Genomic DNA, 7,008 nt, shown 5'->3' on the forward strand with positions numbered 1-7,008 from the left:
TAAATTCAATTTTCTATAGACGTGCTGGTCTTCCTGAATGTTCCCTCTGTCTCGTACTGTACGAATGTCTGGTGTTGTGTGCATGAAGCAGAGTGTTTGTGTGTTTTGTACAACTATGCTGGATTTTTATGATACACAGCTCAAAAGGCAAGACACTGCTGGCAAAAACAATGGGTCTCATTCACTGAATATGCATTCGCTTACATTAGTGTGTAAAAAGTGTGTACGGATGTTTTTGCAAATATGGCATGATTATAATAGTACAAAGAAATTCAAGAACAACTTATCCTGCAGGTACACAATAATAATGTAAGCCTTATTAGCTAAAGAATCCTAAGTATAATTAAATAATGTTATTTACAGGGTGGATGAAAATGAATGGCATGACACATTGTTTAAAGGCATTGTGGGGTATGCTCTAAGAAGAGAGAGAGAGAGAGCAGATATGCTTGCTAAGAGTGACGAATGGCTGTTCAGTCACTTTAGATTGTCCAGAGAAGTCTTTAATTTTTTTATGCAACTTGTTTAACCCAACTGTCGCCACCACTTTTTGAAAACAGACATGAAATTGAGATGTTTGATGACTGTCAATCTTCAATGCTTTGGTGCACAGATTTAAGCTTATTTGAAGAAAAGCAGATGTCAGATTGTAGCCATAATGAGAAGTTAAAAAAAAAAACTATAAAAAGCAAACAAAAGTTATGTGCCTTTATGTTTATGTCATTATAATACACAAAATATGTATTTTATAAAACATGTTTAGCCTAAAATTTACAGACATTCAAAGCTAAAAATATGATCAAAATAAATTCCAAATTTGATATTGATAATTCAAGATTTGGTTCGGCCGCAGTTCCAAACATTACCAATATAGTACTTTCATTTTTCATGGATGACTATACAAGGGCGCCTCTATGTTTTGAGGAATAGGAACCTTATTTCCTCATACGTTTGACAATATTTGTAAATTAGACATGCAATTCTGAAGCAGTATGGGCAGTTTGATAGTATTTTATTGGAATTTAGCTTCTTAAAAACATCTAAACTAAATTTTACATGTGAATTGCTGTAGCAAAGTAATGCTTTACCACTCTGATGAGTATCCTTGTTGCAAATCAATAAATATCTGTTGCTAAGTAATATCTATCAAAACATTTTAACGACAAAACATTTAACATTAATTATCAACAAATAATTTTAAGCTTTCAAATGCTAGTTTGTCATGATCGCTTGATTTTTAGACGACAATATTATGGTTTAAAAATGTAGCGGCAACAGCTTGTAGGTGACAGTAAATGTTTTTTAATCTATTACTACAAAACCATAAACTAAAAACTGTGGTAAAATATGCATTTAGACGTCTTATGCTGTGTTGACTCCAGTTGCTGTACGTGCGGATAAATTGCAGTATTCACGTAAATAGACATGTGAACATTTACAGTTTACTTGCTTCATTCGCGCGACAAATTCACTTCACAATAGATGCAGATTCGTGTCATGGGCAGGGCTTCTGTCTGCCTGGTGACTCTAGCTCCATTTCTAAATGGCTTACATAGATTTTATTGAGGGAGTAGCTGTTTATGTGCTTTAGGAAGACTGAAAAACAGCGATGATTTATTTGGAGTCATGCACTAGATGCATTTAGAGGTGCACCCAGCTCTGTGAGTTCAATAAAGTCCTCCAGAAACTATATTTGGATAATGGAAGCTTTCAGTGGTGCTTCCTACTAAGCCGAGCTCAGATTTCCCCCCGGGACACCAACAACAGGCGCTACGTCATAATCACTCCCCAACAAGAGAAAGCTCCTGATAGGTTGACGTGCAAATTGCTTAACTCACGCTGCTTCATTCTTTACGATGTAAAATTAAGCGTCCTAGTGGCAGGACAGTGACAGATAACTTTTTTCTGGCTTCTACCTCCGACAGCAAAACCTCACGTTCAGTACAGTTAAAGTACTTTTTCTTTTTGCTTCATTTTGGTGAATTAATTGTCTTTTTTATGGACAAGTGGTGCTTTGCGGAAAGCTGGTTTGGCTGTCTATTATGCAAATTGCTAATCTTGTGTGTGCGGACGTTCATTTAAAAGACTCCCAAGTTCACTAACAAGAGAACGAGATTAAGGTGGCAGTATGTAGGATTGGAATATTGGAAAAGAATCGGATGTTTGTTTGTTTTTACACCCGGCCCCTCCTTGCACACGCAGGTTTTCAGAATGATGAGTGAGCCAAAAGCGAAATTAAGTATTCACGCGAGTAGATTACATACAAAGTCAAACGCGTCAATTTCTGCACGGTGGCTTGGTTTAATTAAAATGCACAACCCATTTGCAACAGACACATGGCATTGGCCTCAACTGTGTCTTCTGTGCTAATTTAAATAATTCAATTAGATCTAAAAAGTTGCTTACTTGAGGTGAAAAACATTCCCTGAGTGCTGCAGTGCTCCACGTTTAGTGTGAACCCAGCATTAAGCCTTGTTTATACTTCTGTGTCTAGTGATCGGCGTGACCCACGGTGCATGCAATGCACATAGCTGTGCATTCATACTTCTGCGCATTGTTTGTGTTGCTCTGCAATAACACTTCCAAAACGCTAGTTGGCAGTGAGGTGTTAATGTTCCTCTGTGTCGAGTTTCTTCGCTGGTGTTTTGTTTTTTTCTGAAGGCTTCCTTAATGTACAAGTGGCTTAAACGTGCTCATTTTGAGGCAGGAACCGGCGGACGTGCAACATCTTTAACCATGAAGTAAACACGGGACTCCACACTTGTAAACAATCGCTCTATCGGGCTCGCGCGGCTTTCGGTCCTGCCCACACTCGTCAGCGATACCAAGCCGACCAACCACAGAGCTTGCGATGTGCGTCGTTTTCTGCGTGTAGTTAAATTTTTTGACAGGTGCATGTCAGCACCGACGGCCACGGTAAGGGGTATGCGTCCATGCGTAGGCCGCGCAGTAGCATACACGTGCACTTAAATCAGCCTTTACACTGTAAACTGCTCAGCTCATTGTAATATTAAAATATATAATATTTCTATTGTTTGCTAAATAAAAACCACCTTGTGTGGATTTTTTTAACTCTAAATCTACTTTAATGTAAAGAAGACATGCACGACGCACTTTAAAGTGTTACTTTTGTTGCACCTAATCTATTTGCGTCTGTAGATTTCAAATACAATTCCATTTTTTTTAAAAGACCCGTCTCTCAAAAATAAATATAAATCTTCACAGTCAGCCATAAACATCCACAGTTATATTTATATCTGTATTGTGAAGGGTTTTACAGAGGGGCATGTTGATAAATAAATTACTTGATTGGTGGGTTTAGAATTTGCTGAATTATGGAGTGATGGAGTTTCCAAAATATTCTCTCTAGAAATCTTTGATGCATATTTAAATAAAACATTTTTGAAAAAGTATAATATTAGTCAATAAACAGAGGAAGTTTTTTTTATTTTATTATTTTTATTATTGAAGCATATAACTAAGGCCAGACGGAATCTGCGAACGTTTTTTGCTATTTCTGCGAAGAATTTTAGTCTGCGGATTTCTGCGGAATTATTTTGGGAGTATCATAACTAAAACCTTAATATATAAAACCTTTATATAATATAAACCTTATAATAATATATATATATATAAATAAATAAATAATATCTGTTTAACTTTTATTTAATGTTTAAAATGCAAATCCAATTAGATTTGCTTTATTTAGTAAATAAAGCAAGTTTTTCATATAATATATCCAGTAAAAGACAGAAAATATTACTCCATTGTACACAAATCAGGTGAACATTTTCACTTTAGTCAACAATATTACTAAAAGTAATAAAAAAAACTGAATAAATATAGATTTACACACATTTACTCAAGTAAATAAACAGACTTAATGTTGGGCTAAAAATTTGCAGAATTCTGCGCGCGCAGAATTCTGGTTGAGCCTACATATAACTACAAACATACAGGATTATATGATAACATATGTAAAAATAACACAAAACTTAGTGATACAGAACATACATTAAATAAAAAAAATACTATATTATATTACATTATACTACATCATAGTAGTAATTACTATGATAGTATTACTTAGTAAGTAATAAAAGGGGCTCCATCATGTTTGAATTATTAGATTGTACATAAAGTTTTTGTTTTCCATCATTAGAGAGGTTTTTATAGCCTTCTTGTTTATTGTAAGTGAAGTCAAAGAATTATAAAATACTTTTAAAACTTTACAGAAAAAAATAAAAGAGGGAGTAATAGACATTACTTTTGCCTTGTGTATGTGACACTTCCTAAGAAAATTATTGACTTCAAAGCGCTATCAAGTGTATCAGTTTTACAATTCAAAAAAGAATCATGCATTCATCAAAGTGAATTATTTTGTAATAAATAGAGGAAGTATGGGATTATAATTTTTTTTTTTACCCTATTCACCTGCAGTGTCTTGCCTTAACTGAATGTAAACGCAGAAAGATGGACAGTTCTCGCACAAATCATGTCATCATATCATTTATATGAAATGCTATAGATAAATTATGCCTCTAAACAGTTCAGTCCAAGTATTTATTTATTTTTTCTCATTTCCGGAGAGGATTAGACTGGATTATGGTGATGATTTCATGGAAAAACATTGCACAGTCTGAAATTCCTTCCAGAACTTAAAGCCTTTACGCATTCTTAACATTTTTCACACAAATCCCAAGTTCACCCCAGGTCGCACCAAAAGTCAGTGTCAAGAAAGATAGACAAAAAAAAAAAAAAGGTTTAGGGAGTTTATCGCCCCCTGCTGCTGGATTTTGCCATGACATTGTCTATGAGTGGCTGGGAATTGTGTGAATGTTTGCATGCTCGACACCCTTGTGTTAGTGTTTGACATATATAGAGGCAGAGTCACTTACCACAGTTTTAAAGGGGTCCTATTATACCCCTTTTTACCAAATATTAAACAAGTCTCTGATGTCCCCAGAGTGTATGTATGTAAAGTTTCACCTCAAAACACCCCAGAAATAATGTTTTGTAACTAAATAAAGCTGTACTTTTTAGCCTTTGATCCTAATTTAACCATTTAGGTGACTGCCACTTTAAATTCAAATCAGATTGGAGCTACAAATACCTGTGAGTCAGCATAGTGGCAGATTCAAAAACTAATGCCCTATGCTATTGAAGGAGAGATTGTCAATCAAAGTGTTTCTGCAGGCTGTTTGTATAAAGTTTGATTACAAAAACATTAAATTAATAAATGGATACCATTAGAAGCAGATTATGTTCACAGACGTTTGACACACAAACTAATTATAATAGTGATTTTTGAGCAATAAGCTCCCTTTAAGTCTGATTTATCAGCTTTACAGCTGTGTTTAATGGAAACTGGTGGCCTGTTTAGAGTGACTTTCAGGACTTTATGGTTCCGTTTGTGCAGAGGCGTTTGTGCTGGATATAATACCTCTCCGTCTCTCCAATGTAGTGTCGAGTGTGTGATAGCAGCCTCCCTGCTGTGAAACATGAAGTTAATATGTGTTTTCTGTCTGTTTCCGAGCCCCGCTGGGAAATGACCTCTGCCTGTCAGTGTCTACTTGTCTGTACTGTACTCTACACATGTGCGTGTCACTTCCTGTCTATGCGTGTGATTTGTATTTGAAAAGTTATGCACTGCATGGTGTTCTTGTTCTGATTTGCACTTTAATTTTTATTGTTGAAACGAAAAAAGCAAAGGGATAATAAAGTGGTATATGCATTTTGTAGTTTTGTATTTTTTATGATTAGGATTTTTTTAGCAGCATTGTTAAATACAGTGCATCTGGAAAGTATTCAAAGCGCTTCAATTTTCCACAATTTTGGATGCTACAGCCTTATTCCAAAATGGATTCAAATCATTCATTTCCTCAACATTCTACACACAATACCTCATAATGACGATATGAAAAAAGATTTTTGCTAATTTAATACAAATAAAAAACCTGAAAAATCACATGTGCATAAGTATTCACAGCCTTTGCTCAATACCTTGTTGATGCACCTTTGGCATCAAATACAGCCTCAAGTCTTTTTGAATATGATGCCACAAGCTTGGCACACCTATCTTTGGGGACTTTTGCCCATTCCTCTTTGAAGTACCTCTCAAGCTCTATCAGGTTGGATGGGAAGTGACGGTGTTCAGCCATTTTCAGATCTCTCCAGAAATGATCAATCGGATTGAGGTCTGGGCTCTGGCTGTGCCACTCAAAGACATTCTCCGAGTTGTTGTGAAGCCACTCCATTGATATTTTAGTGGTGTGCTTTAAGTCACTGTCTTGCTGGAAGATGTACTGTCGCCCCTGTCTCGAGCACTCTGAAGCAGGCTTTTTATCAGTATATCTCTGTACATTGCTGCATTCATCTTTCCCTCTATCCTGACTAGTCTTCCAGTTCTTGCTGCTGAAATGGATGGTATTAGCCTGATGATGAGTGTTGCCTGGTTTTCTCCAAATGTAATGCCTGGCATTCACTCCAAAGAGTTCAATTTTAATCTCATCACACCAGAGAATTTTGTTTCTCATGGTTAAAGAGTCTATTAGATGCCTTTTGGCAAATTTCAGACGGGGAGTGGCTTTCGCCTGGCCACTGCCAAACAGGCATGATTGGTGGATTGCTGCACAGAAGGGGTCCTTCTGTAAGGTTTTCCACTCTCCACAGAAGAACGCTGGAGCTTAAACAGAGTGACCATCGGGTTACTGATCACCTCCCTGACTAAGGCCCTTCTCCCCCGATCACTCAGCTTAGATGGCCGGCCGGCTCTAGGAAGAGGTGGTTCCAAACATCTTGCACTTACAGATAATGGAGGCCGCTGTGCTCATTGGAACTTTCAGAGCAGAATTTTTTTTTCTGTAACATTCCCCAGCCTTGTGCCTCAAGACAATTCTGTCTTGGAGGTCAACAGACAATTCCTTTGTCTTCATGCTTGGTTTGTGCTTTGGCATGCACTGTCAACCCTGGGACCTTATATAGACAGGTGTATACCTTTTCAAATGA

At 36.6% G+C, this 7,008-nt stretch overlaps 1 protein-coding gene across 1 annotated transcript in view; it reads left to right on the plus strand.

The window, feature by feature from the left end:
- The window catches only part of prkaa2 (protein kinase, AMP-activated, alpha 2 catalytic subunit), a 52,995-nt gene that overhangs the window by 42,441 nt on the left and 3,546 nt on the right, over positions 1–7,008 (plus strand). The window lies entirely within an intron of this gene.

Source organism: Danio rerio, chromosome 20 (assembly GCF_049306965.1).
Source record: "Danio rerio strain Tuebingen ecotype United States chromosome 20, GRCz12tu, whole genome shotgun sequence".
Classification (NCBI taxonomy): domain Eukaryota; kingdom Metazoa; phylum Chordata; class Actinopteri; order Cypriniformes; family Danionidae; genus Danio; species Danio rerio.